The sequence below is a fragment of the Polyodon spathula genome, chromosome 3 (genome assembly GCF_017654505.1).
Source record: "Polyodon spathula isolate WHYD16114869_AA chromosome 3, ASM1765450v1, whole genome shotgun sequence".
In the NCBI taxonomy this organism is placed as follows: domain Eukaryota; kingdom Metazoa; phylum Chordata; class Actinopteri; order Acipenseriformes; family Polyodontidae; genus Polyodon; species Polyodon spathula.
Window position 1 is genome coordinate 7,325,736 of NC_054536.1, and position 26,220 is coordinate 7,351,955.

Sequence of the window (26,220 nt, forward strand, 5' to 3'; positions counted from 1 at the left end):
TGACGTACATCTTTTTTCAATGCAATACTGAGAGGATGCAGTCCTGTATGTAATGCCTTTTAAACACAAATAAGATTTCAGAAGATGAAGAAAGAATTTCTGTTAAAACTGAAAAACATAAGAGAGAAATACTGTAGATACATTATCATTCATAATAGGCCTAAGTGATAAATACACAATGTAAACCAGTAACACATCAAAATGAATAGTCTGAAAAATAAAACTCTACCCCTCAAAATCTCAGTCCTGAACAAACCTCTCATTGATAGCTGTCATTCCACTTGAAAATGATTAAGTGTTTAAAATGATGGTTAAGTTCAGAGGAACACTGATGCTGAATTTGACTCTGCCGTCTTTCAATCAAACTTGTGCATGTGAAACGGTTTAATGGCCAATCAATCTAAGTCACATGTTAACTCCTTGTTCATTATTTCCATTTTGTTGTGGTCCTCTTGTTTCTGTTTGCAGAAATTGAGGGCTTGAGAGAGGGAAATTCATTTTTGCGTGCTTTTTGAAATTGCTTGCCTTGCCGGCCCTTCGTAATGTGATTAACAATCTGAAGCTGTCCGTCTCCATGTTGACCCACAGCGGTTGACCATGGGGTATTACACAGTGCTTTGTGTAACGCTGCAAGAGGAACACTGGCCTTTCTGTGTGTCTTATCCAGTATATTTGATCATTCCTCTTGGAAACAAGCCAATTCTGATGGTGCTGTCAGATTCAACACTGCACAGTGCATGTATTCTAGTATGGCTTGTTTTTCCCTCCCCTTTTCCCTTTGATCAAAACTTCTGTCGTAAATAGGAAGAAATGTTGGAACACCAGACTTCTCTGAATTTTGAAAGAATTCTGACCCATTCTTGCAGTTCAGAGGGGAAGGTCAGCTGCCTTTTTTATTAGTTGGTGGGAAATGTTGGCCACCAGACAATGCAGAGTTCAAGGAAATGAAGCTGGACTGTACCTTTTTTAATTCGCATGGTGACAGTCTCAGAATTGCAGTACAAAGACAGGCGGGAGAACTGCGTGTCAATTCTCTCTTTTTTTTTTTTTAAAAAAAAAAAGAGAAATCTTGGCGTGATTTAAGTTTTACTGGAAGTCACTGCTGATTAGACTGCCAGTAACACTGGATTATTCTCAAATTGTTCTGGGTCACATTTCTTTAATTTTATTAGAGTTGAAGGTTTGTGTGAAGTCACCCTTTCCTTACATGGTTCTATTCTTATGTTAATTAGCTGAGTAGCCCCATCTGCCAGATTTCAGACCAATATGTGCTCATCTGTGGAGAACTGAACTAGAACTTGCACCTCGCTCAGCAGCCAGAGAAAAACAACAGACTGACAATGAGCTTCCATCCCTTCAGTCAAGTAACAACAGGAATGGGAGAAATACCCCAACCATTATTGTGCATCCCCCTCACTACAGTGTATAATACACAAACATGACCTACAGATTCGTTATAATTTGGCTTTGGCTGAAGGATGAGTCTGTTCTAAAGATAAGTTAAGTTTCTTTGGAAAAGAATTGATGGTGCTAATACTCTTTGGAGCGGTAAGTGATTGTCGAGGCTTGTGTGTATTTATGAAATCTCTTACAGAAGGTTTATTTGAACCCCTATGGGACTACAGTAGACAGCAAATTAAAAACTTTGTGGTTAGCCAGGGTCTCTTCTCTTAGATGCAGCAATTTACAGAGTTTACATTGCCGTAACTTCAGGCAGCCTGGCATCCAGCTGTAGCTTGGACAGAAGTGGCCATGGTAACTGGCTTCTCCTGTTTCTTAAACGAGGAGTAATTGTAAAGCTCAGGGTTCTCCCCAGGCCTTTTCAGCCGGGCGTGCCACCTGACGAAGTGGCTGTCACATCCCGGCTTAAAAAAAGGGAACCGCCCGTCTTGCAGATGCTACTGTGCCTTTAACAATAAGGATTGATTTTGCTTCTAGCAGACGAGATCAGTTGTGCGTTGCTGGTTGAAAAAAAGTCTTGGAACTACATGATAGCTGTGTTACGTCTTGACCCCAACATTTAACCGATCAGAGAGTTGAAGGGGAGGGTTTTCATTGTTAAGCACTTCGAGAGGCTAATGAGTTAAAATGACTGCTAAAAAAATAACCAATTGTTTTCCAAAAAAAAATAGTAGCAATGAATGCAGGGGGTCAAAATAAGCCGGCGATCGGTGCAATCCATCTCCTGATACTATATTTGCGCCGGCTACTTTTACTAGAAAAATATTAAGATTATTTTCGGGTATTATCATTCAGTCCATTTTTTGTCGTATTGTTGTACTGTAAGGCGATTTTATAGTACATGATAGCTATAATTATGCACCAAAAAAAAAAAACTGTATTTCTTTTGTTGTGATATCGTAACAATATGCACCCAGGTGCTTGTGAGAGATATTTGGAGTTCATATATAGTTCAAGAAGAAAGGCGTGACAGGATATCAACTGAACACTTGTCAGCTGACATACAAATGCTTAAGTGCAGAGCTGCTGGGTTATTACACTCTGGTTTCATGCAACAGTTATGATGGTGACCAGACATGTGTGAGGTATTGTTGTGTTAAAAAAATGGTTAATGAACAGTTGCATTCAAAACATGTAGAACAGCAAAAAATAAAAATAGACGTGCATTAACAAAATCCCCTGAAAACATAAAGAAAACAATTGAAATGAAGCAATAAGCTCAATAAATAAGCCAAAAAGGAAGTGAAAAGGTCACCTTCTTTTCCTTTTGTGAACTCCAATAACCCTTCGTTTTCTTTCCCCAGTCAAATCGTAGAGTGCCTAAATAAGCACGGGAATCTACCATCATAAAAAACATGAAAAAGAAAATGTAGAACCAGGTACAGTCAATGAAAGACAACACATCATTCAAATTCTTTTGTCGTATGATATATTTAAGGTAAGGCAAGTTTATTTTTCTGTTAAGTGCTGCCTGGCTGTACGGAATTCCTGGGTAGAAACCGGAAGCTGAATGTCAAAAAATTTTAAATCACTATGTTTTAATGATTTATTTTACAGTAAAACATCCATATTCAAACTTTTTGAGCCCTTCCTTGTCTACAATGTTGTACATGATTTCACTGGCCTTCATTTAAACACCTTAACAGCTTTAAGGATAAGAGAAAGTATGCTGAAACCAAGCACACGTTGCCTAAGCACTAGAGCAAATTAATTACTGTATAATCTCATGGGGGGGGCAGTCATAATTAAGTGTTAACGTTAATTTGCTGTTGGCCTTGCTATGTAAAGGGTATTGATAAACTTAAAAGCTGACTAATTCTTAGTAAAGCAATTCAGGACGAAATAAGTGAACCAAACTGCACTTACAATAGACACTGCTTTAGTATGTCCCAATATGTCTATAACATCTGTCCCAAAGATTACTGATTGCCATCTATTAACAGTCTTACACTGGATACTTGACCACCTAAAATAAAATAATAAAGATATTGAGCCTGTGTTGGACAGCACTCATTTCTAGATGATTGTTAACTGTAGAAACCACAAGGTTTCACCCAGCATCCTCCTGCTGTATCCGCACAGCAGCAGCATGTGCAGTGTTGATAGTGGGCTTTCGTCATGTGTTTGAGGACATTGTCTCACAGGGGCAGTGTGGGAATGACCTGTCATTTCAAAACAGGGGAGGTGGGGGGGACGACAAAAAAGGTCTCAAACTTCTATAAATGTATTTTTAGATATCATTCACTCCCAGAATGATGGTTAGTAAGCTTGGCAGAGTGGCCTTTGCTTTATGGATTAAATGTCATTGTTGTTAAAGCTCAACATCCTTTACCAGCACCTGGACTGGACCGAAGCACTAGCCTGGATTCTCCCAGCATTGCAGCCTGGAGGCTACAGAGTGACAGGTTTAGCTTGTCTAGAGACACTGGTAGAACTGTTCAAATAGACTGTTGAGTTTCTGGGAATGGTACAATACTGCTTGGCTGCTGGATTTCATTGCACAGTGAATGCCAGTTAAACCTGAACAGACAAATCTGTGAAATTGGCTGTTTCTCTCGAGCCTTCTCTCCCACACTCTGCTCAAGCGGAGAGTGCAGTGAAGAGCTTTATGTGGTCATAGGCATGCCATGCAGCTGCTGAACTGTTGCATTATACAGCACCAGTAACATATTAATTAGAATGGAGTTGTTTATTTGTATATTTTACAAGGCACACCAGCTACAGTACTGATATTTACTTTTAATAATTGTGCAATTAATTAAAAAAAAAAAAAAAAAAAATAGGGCTGTATTTTTTTCACAGTAAATTTGTTGCTTTCCAGTCTAAAAATAGGTATTTCAAGATATTTTTAGATTTTTAAACATAATATTTATTAAAGCAGAAAATAGTACCATTGTCACATTGAAAAATTTTATAGTTCTTGACTTGTTGTTGTTGTACAACAAATGTTCTTAAACAGTAAATGCTAAATGCTAAATGGTAGAATAGTTTATGTGCAGCTTTTTAAAGACATTCTATTTTCACCAGCAGTGAAAACGATACTTTTACATACATACTGTATATAAAAATAACAACAGCCACGTGAAACGCCCCCTTCTTGTACTGGACAGAACGATCTTTAGCAGAAATATTTCCGCTGTTTGATGCAGCTGGTGTTTTTGTCATTTGAAGATGTTTTAAAGAAATCCTCTAGTTCTATGCAGTGTGTTTATTTTTAAGTGATAAAAAATGTTTGTTTGTTTATATATATATATATAAATGTGTACACACACACACACACTATTCCTTTAGAAATGGGGATTTTTGCAGGGAACTACATATTACACAGCAATAGGTACAGTTCACTGAAATCATGAACCATGCTAACCATGAAAAAATACAGCCTTCATTTTGGTACTTGCAGCTGTTCATACATGGAGGAGACTCTGATTCCAGTTTTGAAAGCACTGTACCTTGTGAATGAAATAAGAACAGTGCTACAAGACTAGGTTTGACCGACCAGCTGCTCTGGAATGGAAGCGTAACCTCCTGGTTTTTTATGTGGATTGCTTGGAAATTTCACTGCTGCCGTATGTCTTACTGCATGAAGATATTGGCCCTATGAACTACTGATGTAAGGAATTACAGTAACTATTTCTATCATTGCAATGCGTTTTTAATGAGCTCAGCTTTCATCATTTATTTAAAACAGACAGTCTACTTTTGTGAGTCTTGTTTTAGTCCTTAGACTAACCTCAACAGCACAGGATGATTAAACACTTGGATGTTTGCGGTTAGGAAACAAAAGCTTCAAAAAACAAAACAAGCTACAAAAAAAGCTAATTACTGGAGTATGTCTTCAGTTAGTTCAGAAATATAAGTGATTTATTATGTTTAATGTTATTGTTTTTGGGTACCTGTGTATTGCTCCCCTGGTAAAGGCACAGCAGCCTGGTGTTATACTGGTGGGATCGATGCACGATAGTGTTCCCTACTGGACCAGTGAGCTTGGTGAGCGAGTCACTGGTTTGCACCCAGCCTCCGCTCTGTTACACTGGCAGGGGCACACGCAAGGCTGGAATATTACCCACATCAGCTGTTGAGCTCCTGTCAGTTAAGAAAAGGCTAACTGCAAAAGCTTGTTTTAACATTGTGTATGACACTGGCCAGACAACTGTACTGGCATTTTTTCTACTTTTTCTTTAAATTCCTTTGTTTTCAAAAAGTAATAAAAGCCATTATATTGCTCAGAACGCAGAGACAGCATAGCAGCAGGGGGGCGTGGCCAGTGTGTGTGTGCCTTTATTTTACAGCAAGACAATACCATATGTAACTCGTCGAAGAAGTAGAAATATATCCCAGGAGTAAAGAATATGTTGTGTAGGCCTTTCTTTACCCCAGTGAATTAACTACAAAACAAAGGATGCCAATTAGCAGTTCAAGTTAAATGTTGTTTTGTTTATTCCCGAAATAAACAGTATATAAAGTTGAGATGTATTTTATTTATTTTTTGTTTTTTTCTCATTCCTTACCATTGTCGTTTCTTCGCAGTAAACGGTGGCCATAGACACGTTTTCATAAAGTAATAACATGTAGCTGAACAAGCAAACGAAAACTGAAATTTAACTAACCTCTTCAAGTAAACCAAATGTGGAAATGGCATTGTAAAATGAAGGCCTGGTCCTGTGTAGGGGAGTACCACGGGTCTGGAAAGTATGGAGATGATGCCAGAGAATACTATTTTATGCTGAATTGTTTATTAGTTTTTATCAGTTACTTAAGGTTTATTTTGTATTGGAAAATTGTCTGCCGATATCTAGACATTTTAGAAGTATTTATTCACTGGCACTCAAATTAACTCAATTTTTTAAATGTTTACACCTGGCTGTCTATATGATCACCTGCACTTTTTTGTTGAGAATTTCTCCCCTGCGTATGAGGTAATGGATGACCAGTGGAAAAGTTTTGTTTCTGTCAGGCCACTTATAGAATGTTTTACAGATTCTATTTAAACAATAAAGATAGAGACTCAATTTCATTGTGGGCTCTGCATGTACTCCTAGACAGGAATGAACAATTATAGTGCACAGTTGATGGTGGATGAAAGTCCATAGTGAAAAGTACCGTACATTTATTTTAATCTTTTTATACAGGAGTTCTGACCCCTTAACTAGACAAAACTAATTGGCTAAAATAGTCAAGGAGCCAATCGAATTTCCTGAAATGTATTATTTCTATAGAAAACTGCTCTTTTGCGTATTGATTTAACCTCTACCTCTCTCCAGTAGTGCGAAATGTGTTTTACTAGTTTACTGTACAGTGTTTCATTTTTTGGAATATTTAGTTGCTTTGTATTTTAAGAATGAAAGGTACAGTACAAACAAGAAGAAACTAGTGGGTTTCTCTTTAATGCTGTTTCTTGTTAACATACACACAGCCATTGAAATGTTAGCTTAATCATAGGAATTCGGATCACAGAAAGCGAATCTAATTTCTGTAATAGGAATGGAAATTGCTGTCTTTCCTAATAGGAACGTGGTCTTTCAGCACTGACTTTGTATCCGTTTCATACTGTGTAAATGAAACCGGATCGTCCCGTATGGAACTGCATTTCAGTTGCTTGTGCTTTTTTGTTTTTTTAAAACAAGATGCTTTCCCTATCATGCCTTCTGCAGATGTGCGAATAAGACCCACTTAACATTAAGTGTTAGGGTCTGTCTAATAACCTGTTAGGATGTTTAATCTTTAGCAGTAAAACCCAAATTTGTGGGGAGCTGTGTAGACACCATGTGTTGTTTTTTTTTTTTGTTTGTTTTTTTTGTCAGTTTAAAGGTGCTCAGGTGCTTAGCAAAGGACAACTGACATTGAATTGGAGAGCAGCCACGATGTATGATGCTAGTCACTGTTATTGAACAGGGCAGATGAAACAGTCAGGATGAGCCAGCCTGCTGTAGTCATTGAGTCTCCTCCCTCTGACCTGAAATACTGAGATAGTAACAATTCAGCTTGTCCATTACATGCTTTGTATTTGTACTGAATTGGTGAACTCCCCTCCCCCCCCCCCCCCCCCCCCCCCCCCCCCCCATAGGTGAATCGTGGGAAATGCACTCCATTTGATCAAGGCAAGTGAACGATCAAACATATTCTAGCTGTATCAGGACCAAGTGTGTGTTTGAAGGGTTTAAGAAAATGTACTGTGTGCTCTAAGTTTAGGAAGGAGCTTTAAGGTTATCAGACTTTGTAATGCAATACAAATGAAATCCCACCAGCACACCCATATAACATTGTTGTTTATATCGTAGCCCATGAATGGGACATTGGGCTTTGATGGGTTAACACTAGACCAGTAACAGCACACAATTAAGGATATTGTAAGTTGGCTTCTATACAGTAGTGCAGACCAGGAGACTCCCTACAAAGAAGCAGTCATGTATCCAGTGCGTGCTGTGCATTGCTGTGCAAGCTGGGATTGCTCCCCCCCCCCCCCTTGGTGTCAGGACTTGGTGTCCTGGTTAGCGTTGAGAAGGGAGAGGAGGGCACTGCTCTGGTTGTATTCAGCTGGTCAGTGACAGCCCAGAGTATTCCAATAGGCTGAGTCCAGTAACACACATCTAATGAACTAGATCTGCTCTACAGTATTGTAGTGTAGTGCGCTCCTGTACCGAACATCCCCAAGGGTGCACTCATTAGTTTTATTGAGGAATAAGCATTTGGGTGATTAGAAGAGACCCTTGTTTGGTAAGTGAAGCTGATCAAAAGGCAACATTTAATCTGATGTGAAATGCTATCTGTTTTTTTGGATGCTTTAATGTAAATGTGACTGTTTGTATTATGCCATCATACACAAACAGCACAATGTAGTTTTCTGTATTATGCCATCCTAGATAAACCGCACAATGTGGTATTCTGTATTATGCCATCATAGATAAACAGCACAATGTGGTATTCTGTACTACAGTGGATTTGCTTTCCCGTGTGAACAAATTGAACAGAACTCTGCGGAATTAACCAATCTGTGGACTTTGTGGGGCTAACTTTAGACCAGTGGATTCATGAGGGGTGTTTTGTTTTGTTGTGGGGACCATGTTGGTTGGACACATCCCTTGGTTTAGAGAAGCAGATTAACGTGGTATTGCCTGTTTTAATAATTGCATCCCGTGCTTACTGTATACAGTAACATGTATTCATTGTATGACTTGTGTATGGTAAATAAATAATTACATAGCATGTTTTCTGTGCAGAGCTGATATACGTGTTTGCTTTATATTTTTATATCATCGTTTGCTATCCTGCTGTGTCCTATGTTTAAGTTATTACATATGTATTTGTTTATTTATTTATATTCTTTTTTTTTTTGGGAGGGGGGTTCTTTTTAAACTAATTTAAAAGTATTGTTTCAGTTGATTTAATTCTCCTGTGGAGCAAACATGTTAAGATTTCATCAATGTTACGACTGGCGGTTTTGTTATACGTGTGCTCGACTTCCACTCATCTAGCTTGGACCTGCTGTCTTTATATATTTATGAGTAGCTTTCCCAAACAATAGATTTCATGTTCGTTTGTAAACTACTGTAATATATATGTATCCTACACTAGCAGAGCAATGGAACAGGGCTAGTATTACAAAAGTTAAGTTTTTTTTTTTTTTTTAAATTAATGGCAGCACAAGAAACTGAAGTTGATCACTATGTAACACAATTTTTGTTCCTTGGTAGTAGGTGTTATTTCCTAATTGCTTATGCCTCAAAAGTATAGAAAATGGCTATTATTAGATTTGTAAATACAAAGTATATATATAAATGTAATTACAGTATAATTGTAAATCTCGAAAAACTACTCACTTCTAAATCTTTTGTAGTCATCTTTGTATTACTTTAGTATAAATACATGTTAATTTGGATTCATATGTTGTTTTTTTCTGACTTTATGTGAACGAAATGACACACATTTGCCCATTTTCCCATTGGAAATAGTGATATTTTGAAATATCACTGTCCTGGTCACAAAAGCAAAGTTTGTGGGTAATAATAGCCATATTCTATACTTTTGAGGCATAAGCAATTAGGAAATAACACTTACTACCCAGGAATAAAAAAAAAAAAATAATTTGTTACACAGTGTAATGGCTGTAAAGTGAATAAACTCTGAAATGAAGTTGGCTATTTACACAGGTATAGTGAAGCCAGTCTGTTCTGCAGTGTGCTTCAGTCAGTCTGGTATGGAGGTACAGTAGCACATCAGACACCCTGTGTGCTTGCTGTTGTTGGCTTCCTTGTCAATGTGCACTGTAATAAATAACTTCAGCAATGCTTTATTACTTTTCTGTTGGATTCCTTGGCAGAATTAAACAGTTTTCTGTACCATGCCTGATTCATATGTATCAACGTGGAAAAAAAAAAGTGACTGCCAAATACCGTTTTGATCAAAACAACTAAAACTCGTCCTGTTTTTTTTTTTTTTCAATTGAAAAAGAGGAATTTCTTATGCAGCCAATGACTGTGCTCTAGTTTTTCACAACATGCCACAGAGAGCCATGTAATTGAGATGTTCATTTGTTTAGTGCAAACAATATGGCATTCACACCAACCTGCACTTACTGTACAGTACTGCAGCTTAATCGTTTCTACTGCAAGAAAGTGATCTTGTTAATTTGATACGGACTAGTATTGATAGTAGAACTTAGAATTAAAAAAAGAAAAGAAACAGGTGCTTTTAAAGCCTGCACTTTCTGTTGGGTCAATGCTGTGTGTCTCAGTATCTCCTTACAGAACAGACAGTCTCTTTCTCTTCATGAGTATAAGGAACTACTGGACAGGCCCATTGCTGGTCTTGCTGTACCTCTGTACTTCTGTGATTTTAGGCAGTTTGTCTCAAGCACCTTTTTAAAACATTACTGACTGTAGCAGTAATGCGACATGCCTGAAGGTGAGAGAAATTAACGAAAGAAGGTAAATAACAGCTGCAGGTGATGTTAATGCTTCAATACACTAACAAAGTATTTGTGTGTATGAAGGTATTTGTGCTATTAGGTTATACTGGATTGCTTTTGGCTACATAAAATTGAAGTCTCCATTTAAAATATTTTTAAGATTGAGGTCCTGCTGGCTTTAGAGGGCATCTAATAACGACTCTGTTTGGAACCTTATCAGCTGAGGCAGCACTGTTGGTATTCACGTTCTGCTGTATTAAAGGGAATAGGCAGCTTTAACGTTCTTCACTTTTGTAATCTTGTTCTTATGCTCCCAGAGTTAAGTCGTTAAGAGATACCTAAAGCATGCTTCTTCAGATGGATGCAAGTTCATAGCCTCACACTCATTAAGTTGACACACATTGCTTCTCCAAGAATCAGAAGCTGCTCCTTTCCTCCAGGGCCCTGGCTGTCTCAGCATTGCTCAGAAGAGGGAAGGGAGTATGAATTGTGGGAAATGAATTGGTGAAGTACTGCATGGAAATAATTTACATGGTAAGATAATTTATTCTGTTACCATTCTTTTAATAACTTGTCCCTTGAGCTTCCTTTCTTCAATGCAGGTTGTGAAGTGACACAAATACTGTACCACACACAAAAAGCAACGTATCAGAGCACTTCATTTAAACTAATAGACAATACTGTACTTTTCACAAATAATAGCACTTCAGTACTGTACCTACTGACAGTGGAATACTTTTTGGTACCCTCATGTATTCCAGTGCAGTGTTAACAGATGTATTGATTCCACTTGATAGAAGAAGGTTACTCTGAGTTTGTGCCGTGCCCCTGTAACTGTTCTTGTTGCTGAGCAGGTCTTGAAAGCAGACTGTCAGGTTGCTTCTCTGTACCAACAGCAGGCAGGCTCTTGTTTTCTTCTGCTAAGACGTGTTGTCTTTAGCACATTGGGACTGTTGCCAGCATGTTGAACCTCTCAAGTTTCACAAACCATGTTGTTTACGGAAAGTGCAAGCCAACATACAGTTTAGAGCCACATGCAGTACAAGTCAAACATTTAGTAAAAGTTGCTGCTATGAAAACTGTACTTGGAGACAACAAAAAAAATAATAACTTGTTTACTGTTTTAATAGTCTAGCTAGATGTCTGGATGGATGTGTGTTTGTTTCTATAAAAGCTTGAGAGACTTGCTGTATAACTTGAAATAACTTCAAAGAATACAGTATAATGGTCGGGCAACAAAACATTTGCAGATACTGTAGTACTGACGTAATATGAAATGAACAAAGGGAAATCCACCTATTGAACAGGCAAACCCAGTGTGCTCCAGCAAACAGTTGTGACACTCTGCACACCTGCAGGTATATTCAAGATAAGGAGGATCTGTACAGGAGCAGCAGGTGGAAAGCGAGCAGGGCTGTAAATGTCCTGCTGTTAAATGAAAATCCCTCGCACAGCAGATGAAGTGTCAAAGCGAGACCGCATGCGGAGCGGTGTGCAGCATTACTACTTCATGTCTGCTGGCGACAGGGTGGATGTGCGACACTGAACTTTCAGAAACGCACAGCAACTCATTTCCATGTTGTCCCATACAGTATGTCAGCTGTTCCTAATTACAATAAGAACAGCAATCCTCACGTAGAATAAGGGGCAAGGGACAAGGGATCTTCGTGCTGTTGTAGTAGCAGTGAAATGTAGTTTTCAAGAACGCTGTTTGAATTTCAGCAATCTTCTAGGATGCTCAACAATATTGTAAGTTAAAAAAAAAAAAATTATATATATATATATATATATATATATATATATATATATATATATATATATATATATATATATATTTATTTTTTTTTTTTTTTTCCTTCACATACTTGATAATCCTTTCAATGAGGCAATACAGGCACGTACTGATTGCCAGAACTGTTGAGCAGACAAATTAATGAAGCTGCTTCTGCAGGCTTCCCCACAACTGGGCCCTGCAAGCACTGTGTGCTGTTTTGTCCTGCTGAGAGCCTGAACAGCTCAGATCAGAGAGCTGTGGTTTCAGCATGCCCTTTCTTAACAGGGTCAGCTGCTGTCTGTTCTTCACTGCAGGCCCCTTGCTGAGGCCAAAGACATGGCAGCCTAGGGACTTCCAGCACTCCCAACCACACTGCCTGCAAACATTGGGTTTTGCATCAGTCACTTCAGGAAAGAGGAACTCAGGTTTTAACAGTTCCAGGATTAATCCAAAATTAATGCCAACTTATTTATTTCTCTTTTGCCTCACTGTACTGTACACATCTGTAAAATGAACTTCTATTTTAGGAATTTATTTTAAAACGGTATTTTGTTTTCAAGAGTTTCTTTTTGTTTGGTACGATGTGAAGTGTAAATGTGGAGACAACAAGGAATCCTGCCTTCGTTGCTAATATTGTTGCAGAAATCTGAGGAAATCAGTTAAATGTGCTGTAGAAACCTACAGCCTCAGCGCTACTGCTGGCATGGAAATATCTGGTTACAGTTACAGTAGCACCCAAAGGGGAAACACTTCTGCTGTCAGCAGGTAAGAACTGGTGGTTGCCTAGCAACAGGCATTTTATCGATTGATATCAGGCCGAAGATCAAATACCATTTTTACACACTACTGTTGAGTCCTCTCAGGAATGAGACTCCATTCATTATAGCAGCATGAATGAGATCAATTTAAAACCACTTAACTCCTCATTAACCCCAGATGATTATGAACACATCAGCGTGTGTCAAAGTGCTTGAATACCACACAGTGATACAGTAAATATCATTACATTTCTTCAGTGGGGTGAAATAGTGCCTGAATCGGAGCCTTTATTTATGCGTGTTAAAGAATCGGGACGTGTCATAACAAATTAAACAGGTTGGCTATAATAAGAGGAGGGGGGGGGAAATAAAGCACAAAGCAATGCAGTGTTTGTCAAGTTCAGGAAGTGTACGACTTTGTTGGACAGCATGATGTAGCCCAGCTTTTTATTCACTGTACCCAGTTGCTTTGAATAACAAAGTATTTGAAGGGGGCAGGTCACCAGAGAGGTTGTGTGAAGCTGCCCCCCTTTCTTCCCCCACCAGGGGGATTTTAAAGAGACATTTTAACGTGCTCATTCCCTACTCTGCCTGCTCGTAAGCATGCTTCAAAGTTAAGCCACATCCCTATCATTTTAAGACTAGATCTTGCATGCTTGACGCTGGTACTGTAGTAACAAAATAATGTATTATAGTTGTATTATTTATGCAAATAACACCTTAGCCTCCAAACACGTTACTGTACGTTGTAACTAATAGTAGTACAGTAGTCCGTCGTATATCCACCCTTCACAAATCCACGCTAACCGTTTATCACCATGGTCAAGCTCTTCAGCAACGCCACCCACGTGTACAGCGCTAATGTAAAATGGCTACAGGAAAGCGAGAGCGAGTTGTGCTTACAATTGAAAAAAAATAGTTCCCTGTAAACCTATTAATTTTGCTACTGTGCAAATGACCTGACACTAATGTAAGTGTATACAGCAATGTGGCAGGGCAGGAGCCCTGCATATGAAGAGGGTTTTTTGTGTAAATGTATATTGTAGTGTGTATTATTGTAATTAATGAATGAAGTACCTGACACTCCTGGGAGAGCCTGTCTGCTGTGTGTGATTACCAGGTGTGGAATCTAATCAGCAAGTAGGTGTGTTCCAGTGGGTTTTGGGTATAAATAGGCTCCATTTATTCACCTCAGGGCTGCTGCAAAACCAAAGCCAACTGGGCTAGAAGCTGAAATTCGTGCGAGTGTGAACCAGGGTTAGAGTAAGCAAGTCGAAACCGCCAACAGCTAGGCGCAGTCGGAGTTTGTTTATTATTGATCAGAGAAGATTAGTTCAGCGATTGTCTATCCCACTAAAGTTGTCGTACACTGTGTTGTATATACTCTGTGCTCTACCAGTGCTGTCACGTGAGCTGTTCAGTGTGTTAATATTGTTTGCCTGTAGGGTGTATCAACTTCAATCTCCTGCCTGTCGCTCGGCAGTGAATGCACGCACCCACACGGCAGTCACATGCATTAATACCCTGTATCTTTCTAAACAAGGGAGTTAACTCCCTAATAAAAGCTGAACCTCAAAATAATATTCGTGTGAATATAATAATTGTTATAGCTGTGTATAATGGTATTTAAAACATGATTCATTTATCCGACTTTTTACATTTGCCTTTATTCTGGTCCCACCACAGTCAGATATGCGATGGATTACTATATTTAAATGAAGTCTGGTGTGACGTGACTTTTTTATTTTCCTAGAAGGTCATGTGTACTGAAGGAAGGTTTCATATTTGCATCTTAAGGAATGGCTTGTATTAAATGCAAATGTTGGATGAGTTTTAGGTGCCCTCCCTCCGCCCCCCATTTTGTGGCACTGGTAGTGTCTGATTTCCAACTCCTATTGCTATGTTACAGAGTGCTGCATTTCTCACATTTAAAAAGCACTTTGAGGCAGCTGTGGAAAGCACAGTTTAAAATGTTTCTCGGTTGCTTGGATTATTATAAGAATGCTGAAAGACTTGCAGTATAGCATACAGAAGTGTTTTGATGTGAATGCTGTTTTAGGGGAAAATTTCCTTTAATATGTACAGTAGTACCAGCGGCCCAGATGAGCTGCTTACCTGCCATGTTTCCGCATTTAATAAATCAGAACTACGCTCTAAATTTAAATTTAATGCGTAAAAATAAATAAGTTTTGCTGCACAGCTTGTCTGACTCACCTAAAACTTTCATGAAAGAGCTACATCTCCCAGAATACATTGTCTAGGAAACTGTACAAAAGAAAAACCAACCCAACAAACATTATCCAGTCTCTTGCCAGCCCTGTTGTATTTGCAGCCAATCACAGTAAGAATAAGAATAATTCAGAGCTACACAGGTTGAAGTATAAACACCCCAGTCCAGCTACAAAATCCAACTGGAACCATCGTCAGAGGCAACCTAAAAAAAGGTGCCTATAATATTAAACAAACTGTTTTATAACATTAATGCATTTCCTTATTTTATTTATCTGTATGGCATAATATTAAAGTTTTAACATGTTCAGAGTTTAAGAATGTTAAAATATAAGTAATGTAATTAATGTTCAATCAGTGTGATACCACAAAAATAAAAAACGCGCTGAGCCGATAAAGAACCTTGTAGAACACACGTGTGGGTGTGCAGTAGTTCAAAGTAACATTGTAGTCAAAATCGAAGGCTCTTTTTTAATGCCTACCCCATTACCATTAAATATTGTATAGTATTTATCAATATTACTCATGACTTCAAGGTAATGTTGAATTTTACCCCCTGAAAACACATTTTACTCTGTGTTAAAATTAGAGAACAGTAATGAAGTACAGTACTACACAAATACATTGTGGTGTTTCTACTGTTTTTAGGCATAAAAATTACCTTTTGTGTTTAAACCTCACAGAAATCTGGGGTGAGACTGCCCTCTTGTGTATCTTGGTGTTATTTCTCAATACTGTACAAGTAAATCAGAAAGATGTCTTGCATCTGCTGTTTTTAAAAATAATTGTTTCAGTGTTCTGAATGTCATGAGAACTGTAAAATCAACAGCTCAAAACTCTACCTCATTTTTGGGTGGAATTAAGTATTAAAGGTGAAATATTTTAAATATCAATGTATTCTGTTTGAATAAGTTGTATTGACATTTTATGAAAAAAAAAACAATATAATAAAATAATATATTGTTTATGACCCTGTAGGGAGAATTGGTATTGAGATACTCAAGATAATTAATTAGTTAATGTGTGTACTGGTTTAACTCTTAGTTACAGACTTCTCCCAAATGAGTTCCAGATCACAAAGGAAACAGGACTGTTATATCTTTTATACGTCTTATCAAAAGTGTGTGAATAATATACGGCAGAGAAGGCAGGTAATATTAAAATAGCATAAATCAGCATTTTAATCTCGGTAAGCAGTAATATTCAGATCACATCTTGGCTTCAATTTAAATATTGATTTACATTTATTGAAATAGCAAGCATTCTGTAATTGTCTTGTTTTTTCTATAAGAACTAATGACACTAAGTCAGCAGATCTAATGATATGACTGTGCAAGCAGGATAACTGTTTGAATAAATATGAGTTGTTAAATAAATTAATATAAATTCAGTGAATTTTAATTAATGGGATCTTACGAAATCGTACTTAATGACACAGAAATATTTGAACACCCTTCACCATTTGTTCCTGAAGAAAAAAACAGCATCTCTTATGCAATTCAATAGCTCACTGTATTCTCGTTTTAAGTTTATTTATTAAATGACTCTCATCAAATATTAATCTTGACCACACCCCTTTATCATTTTAATAAATACAGATGTGTTTCATGTCTAGTTTCTGTAAATCTTTCTATGCATTAGTTTAACTGGGGTTACTCATTTATTTTGCAGGGCTGATGTAGCAGCAGGGTGAGGGAATGGTCTGTTGTTCAGGCTTGTTCCAGGAGAAGAATCCAGTTTACTGGAAAGCTGTCTTTTCCTGTAGAAGTATCCTTTCCCAGTCAGATAGCCCACTCTATTTCATTCTTTGTTCATTTTCATTTGTTCAATAGCAATGGAGTTAATGGAGCACCTCTTAAGTCCTTTAAACAATATCTGAGTTTCCTTCTCTGTTAATTGTCATTCTGGGCACCTTCTCTCTGTTGTTTTCAGTTGGCAGTTCAGATTGTCGTACGCTGCTGTTCATGACGGACCAGACAGTTTGTTGTTATTGGTTGTTTTGCTGGATGCTGATTGGATCAGTTGGTTACTGCAAGCTTCACTTTTTCCTGACTGACTAAACAAACTCAGTGAAACAAAGAAAGCTTCTTCCCTGCCTTGAAGTTACTTGCAATAGCTCAATTGAATTGGAGGCGCCAGCACCTGGGATTCTAGTCACTCTTGGTTGTGCAGTGGGCCTAACATTTGTTGCTATAGTTACTGAGCTAGCCCTGCTCCCTTTCACATCTTCTTGTTCACAGAGACAAGGCCAGCCAGTCTTAACTCCCTTCTAAATTGCGATTTCCAGATCCTGGATCTGCTCACACACCTAGGACTACTAGAAAAAGACAGTGTTTTAATTTAACTGCAGATTAGCTGAATCAACTCGGGGGCCAGATACAGTATCTGTGCTAGGGGGCAGGCGTTGCCAGAACCATTCAATTGTAACGCAGAAAATAAGATAACAAGAAAAATAAAAGCTCTTTGTGTTGAAAGTGCTGCATCAGTAATGTGTGTGTTTGTTGTTCCACAGGAAGCAGAGGTTGCTGTTCGGTGCTGAGAGGGATGGTATGAGAACTCTACTGTAGACTCCATGTTACAAGTTTGCACAACTGAGTGTTTCTCATTTTCCATTTAAAACTTTCACTGTGTACTGAGGAACGTTAATTGCTGCAGGCCGGTGAACTGAAAGCATGCAGTAGAGCTCTGATTGGGCATCTCTGACATTCACCTGCCTCTCTTCAATTTCATTGACTCAGGGGTTTCCCAGTGCTTTCCTAAGATGGCCTTAGCTTACTTGCAAGAATAAGTCTCACCTTTTTGCCTTGTTGTTTTTCAGTAAATTAAAATGATCCAGTTAATATTAAAACGCTGTGCGTTTTGAAGGACATAACATGAAACGGCCTTGCTTGGCAACCAAAAAAAAAGTGCCTATTTATATTAATAAAACATGGCCTTACAACTTGCTACGTGTGTTTCAAAATAAAGGACAGTTACAAAAAAGCTGGGTCGGAGCCCTGCCAGAGTGAATACATGTTTAAATGGTTATTGTAGGCTCCAGCCACAGGTGTATAAATAGGGTGCTCACGGGTGTTAGAATTGTGCTGGTGAAGGACCGGTGCGGTGGACTGTGTGTTTTGTTGTTTTTGTAGTTGTGTGTGAAATGTAAATAAATGTCAGCGTAACTACAGCGTTTATGGTCTCTGAGCCTCCTTGGCAACACACACCCTGTCACATGGACAGTGTAAGTAGCGGGGTTCCGAAAAAGTAGCGGGGTTCATTTCATTTTCATTCACATCTTTTTACAAATTTTTAAATTCTGTTTCAAAGCTCTTTTCAAAATGGCCGCTCTAGTACAGTGGGGTTTGAAATCTGTCCTCCAAATCACTGCTGGAAAAGCTCTGGCTTTTCTGTTCCATACCACATCATTGATCGTTTGTTATTGCTTTATCTGTTTGACAGTGTTGGCAATAAACCTTACACTGTCATCACTGCAGTAGAGCGGCCATTTTGAAAACAGCTTTGAAACAGAGTTTAAAAGTTGTAAAAAGATGTTAACAATGAAAATTCATTTAATTTCATTAAGTGTAAAAAGTTGTCTGTTAACAATGAAAAGACAAATTCCAGGTATACTATTTAAACAGTATGTACGTAGCAGCACGTGGGGATGTGTAATGCTGTTTTTTTGGAACAGTGCTACTTACTACTTAATGCTCTGTATATTGCCCAAAAAGAGCTTTGCAGTATTCCTGCTTTACACCAACATTTCAGACTGCAAATTTATATACTATTATAATGTCCTTTTTAAAGACTTCTACAGTATGGTAGCTTTGCTAGTCTACTGCTACTGCTACTGCTACTGCTACTGCACAGGGTCAGGATAAGGCTCTCGCCAGTTTAATGTTGTATTTTACATTGTTGTTTTGTTTCTCTTTTTATTGTCAATATCTTTATAGTAGTTGCAGTAATTTAATTTTTATTACCTTGCTTTCAAAGTAGCTAAAGTGACTGTAATTGTAGGAGTTGCCTGCAAATGGCACTTATTTGAAAGATTGTACAAACAGTATCACGTGAATACTGAACTGAATTTGATGAATCCCCGTTCTATGCTTATTTCTTTTTATCTGGTCAAAGAAGCTTGCTAGGGGCTACTTTTACTTGCTAGGGGCTTGCTAGGGGCTACAGTTCTCAGTTAAGAAAGAATTGCTTGGTACAGCCTTTTTGTTATTAGAAAGATCTTCACTGTGGAAGTCTTTGTTCTAGGTTCAGTGTACAGTAGCACAGCTGTCAGACTTGTTTTTTATTCAATTTGCACAACGTTTTATCTTGAAGGCTCAGCACTTCCTATTCCGTGAGGAGTGCTGGGCACGTGGTGCATCGTCAACATTTTCATGACAACGGAGAGAGAATTCTGAGTTTCTACACTTCGTGCAATCCAAGCCATGCAGAATGAAAGTGGTGACCAGACAACAGTAAATGAATAAGAGAGTAGAGCTGTGGAGCCTGTTTGTAGCCCCTGGATGTTGTGTTTGTAATACCTTGAGTTAGATTGACTGACTTTACTTCAGTAGCTCTGCAGGTTATCTGCAGGGAGTCCTCGTTCTACCACAATCAGGGAGACACCATGGTTCTTTCTTACTTTTTAACACAGGTTATTAGTCTAGAAAATAACCCAAACATGTAATATGTAATATATATTTGTGTGTGTGTTTCATATAATTGCGCAGTATTTATAACAAAGGTGTTTGACATGTTTATAAACATGCCTGTTGTGTTGAGGCTTGTCAAGCTCTGTCTGTGTGAGACCTTAATTTTGCTGTTGCCAGAGAATTCTAAATGATGCTGGATTTTGGGTTGTCTGCTGCACCTCTATAAACTGCCTCACTGGTTTTAGTTGAGTAAGGAAGTATGCTGATGCCTAGCTAAACCTTTCCAACCGAGAAGCAAATAAACTAGGTAATGATTCCTCTATGACCCTACTGTATTTCAATCTTGAGTAAAACCCAGTTGTAATATTCTGTCATCTGGTAAATCTGTCAGGTCACAGTTTTCTGACTTACATATTGCCTGCATGATGAGATCTCTATTTTTTTCATGCCCGTTTAGGGAGCAGCCTTCATTTAATTGCTTTGAGTGTTACAAATAGCTGTGAAAAGCACAATGCAATCAGAAAGATTATCATGCTATAGCGATGTTTCAAGCTGACCGCAATTGACCGCTTGAATGCACTACAGTGGTTCTGAGTGGGGTCGTGTACAGTAACTGCAGGGTGAAGGATCTGTTTTGGATTTCCTTTATATTCTGCAGTTCTCTTTCATGGTATCCCTCTGGCAAATTAAATCTGCGTTTGTGTTTATGCTGCGCGTGGAAGCTTCCAATCAAGCGTCGCTTTACAAGAGCTATTTTGTTAATTTTTTCTAATTCCTTTTTTTTTTTCGGCAAGATCTTGAAAGAGACACTCAAACTTATTTTCCCATTTCCGTCAGGACTGTGCAGCTGTCAGAGCTGCTGTAAATGGTCTGTCTTTCTTTTCTCATACAGTTCTGCAACCAGCCTACACTGCTCCTGCTACTGCATTCTTCAGACCAGGAGCTGTTCTGGTTCCCAAAATGTAATTAACAGGCACCAAAGATTTAAATTTGTATATAGAACAGGATTACAGCATTCTTAAAAAAAAACCTTCCAAATGGTATGAAGTTTTATTATTAACATATGTTTAAATGCTTTCTTATCATAGTTTAGAAAAAAACAAACAGTATTTATTTTCACCAGAAAGTACACACAGTGACATGGGTAATTTAATAGAGCACTGCCACTGTGGCACCATGTGGGCTTATTTATTAGTTTTTTGTTTTTTGGACAGTGTAAGCTCAAAGTCTCAATAGTCCTCTTTGTGCCAAGCAAGTCACATTATAAAGATGAAGCCAGTGCATTTTATTTAGGAACCCCAATCCTATATAAAGTTCACAACTAAAGGAGGCGGCACATGAACATTGACATATCCCTGTAGACAGACTCATCCGACAGCCGTAGAAACTCACAAACGAACTGAGCTTAGCAGGAAACCCTGGGCAAGCAGAGTGAACAAAGCTTTTATTCAATATTATATTTTCCACAGATACAAATCCTGCTAGTTAGTATGAACGGATTTGTTTGTGTGGTTAAACTTGATTTGAAGACAGGGGTATTTATAAATACCTAATTGATATTAATTAAATACAATACATACAGAAGGGTTATTCTTTCCATCCTGAATGAGTATTTCAACCAATCCTTATGTGAAACAAGTAAGGAGATTTATAATATACTTTATATTTGATAAAATTGATGGAATTGTTGCATACATTAAGGTGAGTTTTTTTTAAAAATCTGTTTTACTGTGAAATTACCCATTAAGACAGTTTGAACAAACAATGGTATGTACTGTGAAATGCATTAAAAAACATGATTTTACAAACATCATATATATATATATATATATATATATATATATATATATATATATATATATATATATATATATATAAAAGGAAATGCACAATAATTGAAGCTTATTTTAATTGACCTGAACTGAAGTTTCATACCTATACATTGTGTAATTAAGGTGAAGTAGTTTTAGCACCAAACATAGTTTTTAAGAAGTTCTTTTTTTTCTTCAGGAGTATACCATAGAAGAAGATAGGTTGTTCGGGTGGTAGCAAAACTTTAACAAAAATAACCCATTTTGAATCACTACAATTTATAATGCTAGAAAAAAAAAGCTGTGTTGAAAAAAAGACTAAATACAGACATAAATTATATGAATAATATGTAAAAGGGGCTTGAGTTTTTCAGAAGAGATGTCATTATTACCATGCCTAATGTTTGCCTTATGTCTTATTAAGATTCAATAGAATTTGAGCCCTGTTGCTTTTGTTAATGCATTATTGGGAAAAGAACGCCTGTTTTCAAGATTGTGATTTTCACTGCTTTTCTATAGATGATTACCAGCTAAGTTTTTTCAAACACACCTACAATAGACAAAAGACTAAACATTTTTTTTTTTCTGTATAAGATGACACGCATTATATAATGCCTGAATTTAGCTGAAAAGCATGTGAAGTACCTTGTATACCCATTAGATGGCGACAGTACAACAGGATGCTAATAGGTTACTAAGGGCCTGGTGGAAATTCAAAAAATACCTCACATTACTTTCAAGTTTTCCACATGGCAGATGTCTCTTTGATATACAGAAGCAAGGTACAACTGGAATAATGGTATTTAGAAAGATGCCTTAAAAAAAATAAAATAAAAGCCAGTTGTTACAGGTCATATGGGTATTGCAAACGTCTCGGGTGCTCTTGATACTGCTGTTAGGGTCCTGGCTTTAGATTGGGCTTTTATGGAAAGATGGATTGGACTTCAATTTTTGAATATTTGGTAATCCCTCAGAGGTTGCAGTGTAACAGCTGGTATTTCTGCATTGCGGCAAATCAATTCCAAACCACATTCTGTCATATCTGCCATTCACTTGGTGCGCTAAGGCAAATAACATCATCACTGTGAAACTAAAAGTATGTCTTTCTTTGTATTTAGGTGTAGGTACACATGTTTTTATTTCAGAAGAACTGAAGCAGAATGCAAGCAATTGAGCCTGTCATATGATAAAAGCTTATTTATTATTATTATTATTATTATTATTATTATTATTATTATTTACTATTTATTTATTTATTTTTTCTGTGAATTGTCAAGTAAAAATTTCTGTACATCCTATTTGTTGAAATGTATTGCTTCTAATTTTGAGGTTCTTGATATTGCTATAAAAAAGGTTTTGGGATGTAATTTAGTTTTAAGCAACAACAAATAGGCATATTGTTAGATTCTGTGTATACAGTCCTGTCACTAGAGTGTGTTTGCAGTCTCACAGTGCACTTGCTTTTGAATCGGTTGTTCGTTGTGTGATGGTCTGCTTCTGCCCCATCCTATATACTTCTCCAGTGTTGTAGCAGAGGTTAGGCAGGCTTGTGATGTGTGTCTGTGCTAGTGCTCAAATCCACCCATGATGACCTTGTGAACTGCAGCCTGGTTCCCTAACCGGTAAGTCAGCTACTGTAATTGCACTCCCTGTGGAGCATTCGGGCCTGAAAGGGAATACAGCGTGGAGTGTTGCCAGATGAGGTCATTGAAGTTGACTTGGTTTGGTGCAAACTCAAATAAAGGCTAACTGAAACATCATCTGTAGGGAAAATTACATGTGGAACACATTTGCAAGTACCATTGTGTGTGTGTGTGTGTGTGTGTGTCTATCTATCTATCTATCTCTATCTATCTATCTATCTATCTATCTATCTATCTATCTATCTATCTATCTATCTATCTATCTATCTATCTATCTCCACCCTGGAGGTAAAAATACTATAGTCTTCCTGAGGGGCATTTCATTTTTCATTATGGCTGAGTCTACAGTACATATTTAATATGTGAATTAGTCAAGAAAGTAACTGAGGCAAGGTTGGAAATACAGCTATGTTTAAATATAGCTGATACAGTATAAATAAATAAATAGTTAGCAGAGTTTTTCTCCATCTGTTTGGTTTGCTGACTGCTGCATTATTCAGTTTATATCCCGTCTGTCAAATATGTTTTCGTCGAGTTGTTGAATTTCAGATAACAGTGACAGTTATGTTTTAATCACCATTTTGATGTTTGGAGCATCTTCCTTTTGTAGTATGCTTTGTAAGTCATTTTCTGTTAAATCACAGAATCAGTGTTCAGCCATTTTCTCTTGTGAAGAGTGCAGGGGAGAAAGGTGTTCCTTTGAAAAGGGGCAGGACTGACAGTGATTTGAACCAGTTGCATGACAGACGGAGACTATTGACCGGTGGTGGAAGGATGTTAGGCAGCGCTGCAAATAAGGTTTTGGATCTGGGAGTAACTTGCCTTCTAATTTTAACACTGAGAGCAAAATGTGTTTCCAGGGGGTAGTCTTGATATATACTGTACAGTCTTTAACGGTAATGGGGTATGCATTAAAACGGAGCCTTCCATTTAACTGCAATGTTACTGTGAACTACTGCACAACCACGCCTGTGTTCTACAAGGTTCTTTATCGGCTCGAGGTATCGCACTGACTGCAAATTTAATTTTGTTACTTATATTTTAATATTAAATTCTTAAACTTGTGAAAACTTCAGTATAGAGCCATACAGATAAATAAAATAAAGAAATACATGAAGTTATAATACAGTTTGTTTAATATTTTAGGCACTTTTTTTAGCGTTTGCCTCCGAGGATGGTTCTAGTTGGATTTGTATCTGGACTGGAGTGTTTATGCTTCAACCTGTGTAGCTTCAAATTATTCTTATTCTTCCTGTGATTGGCTGCAAAGACAACAGGGCTAGCCGGAGATTGGATCGTTTTTGTTGGGTTGGTTTTTGCTGTGCACAGTTTCCTAGTAACTGAAGACATTGCATTCTGAGAGATGTAGTTGATAGTGGAAGTTTTATGGGAGGAGGTAGGGGAGGCAAACAAGCGGTGCAGCAGAATTGCTATGCATATTTTTACACATTTAAATTTTAAATCTTAGAGTGTATTTTGGATTTTTGAATGCGTAAAAACGACAGGTACCCATCTTATCTGGATCGCTGGTATTAGGGCAATAGTTCAGTCTATTCCTCCAATGATGAGGTTTTAACCAATCACAGGCCAGGATTTGCAGTCACTGATTCATATATATGTGTATACAGTATCTACACTGAATTACCCAGAATCAGCTGGTCTGGAACATGGAAGCCATGATGGGACAATTCATACATACAGCATAGCTGTGGACAGTGCTAGTTTTTTTGAAGGTACTGGTAATGTGTCTCAGTGTGGCGTGAGTGAAACAATATAGTTAACTGCATTCTGTATGCCTGTACAGGCTGTCAGTGATCTCTGTTGACATTCTGTTGCTCTTTTAGAACCAGAAGGACTTCTACTTTTAAAGCACTGCCTTATATTGCTGCTTGAGCAGTGCTGTAACAATGAGAAAGATGCTTGTAACCTAATCTGACAGCCGGTAAATTTAGTACTCTGTATTTAATGAGGTTTAATCTATCTACTGTAAAATATTTGGTTAGAGCAACAACATACAGTACACATTCCTGTGGGTATTGAAAATAACATGCAGGCTATTCAAAGATAATCGACCGCTGATAATCACAAACCCACATCATTCCATCCACAGTACAAGTACACAACAATGCAGTAGTAGAAAATGAAATGTTGCCTGTGAAAAATCTGATGAGTCTTAGTCAGAACAGTCTTAACCACTGCGGGGAATGCATATCAACAGCAGTGGGTATTTGACTGAGCTGTCTTTGCGTATGTCAGACTTGTATTCCTGCACACCATGCTGGAGAATCGCTTACCCTTTATGTTAAAACTATGACAAAATCATTCTTTAGAACGCAGTTTTGGGAGTTCCAGAATCTGGTGAGAGATCCAGGCGCCATACTTGTGTCACTCATACAGTACGGTAGAAAGGTACACATGATACGGTACGGTAGAAAGGTACACATGATCCAGGGTACACATGATAAAGTACGGTAGAAAGTTCTTTCCTCAAGGCTGACCTTTGGACTGCTACAAGTCTAGATGGCACAACCATAGCTTTAAGACTCCAGTGTTGTCTTGAAGGTAACATCTTAGCCAACAAGGTCTGTTTTAATTGGATTGAATTCCTGCCACGGAGATAATTTCAAATTTCTGTTCCAGGGTGATGAAAATCAAATATCAGGCTGTGCATGCGAGTCCCATTTCTGTCTGTATAAGATATGAAACACCTCAGTTATGAGGTCTGTTTAGTGATATTGAAGGTTGCCAGTACTGTATTTGGATGTGTCCCTGTTTTTGACCAGTTGAATAGACCATGTCTTTTGTGTCATGTGAGAGATACCTTTGACTTTGGATGCTTTTATAACGGTGGCTACATTTTCCTTGAAGGCTTTCCTTGAAGATGTTCTTGGAGTGGTGCACAGTCTGTGAAGGATTGTTTTTCTTGGAAGTGTAGGTACTGTACAGCACACTTGATGGATAGGATAGTCTTGGAAGAGCCGTTGCCTCTGACACGCGGATGCTTTCTC

At 37.9% G+C, this 26,220-nt stretch overlaps 1 protein-coding gene across 7 annotated transcripts in view; it reads left to right on the forward strand.

Moving 5' to 3' along the window:
* The window catches only part of LOC121311720 (MAGUK p55 subfamily member 7-like), a 128,862-nt gene that overhangs the window by 14,559 nt on the left and 88,083 nt on the right, over positions 1-26,220 (forward strand). The window contains exon 1 of one of the 7 annotated variants that reach the window (XM_041243989.1): positions 8,059-8,178. The exons of the other annotated variants lie outside the window; for them this stretch is intronic. The gene's annotated coding sequence lies outside the window, so the exon portion shown is untranslated. Of the gene's footprint in view, positions 1-8,058; positions 8,179-26,220 lie in introns of those variants that run through there. 7 annotated transcript variants of the gene reach the window in all.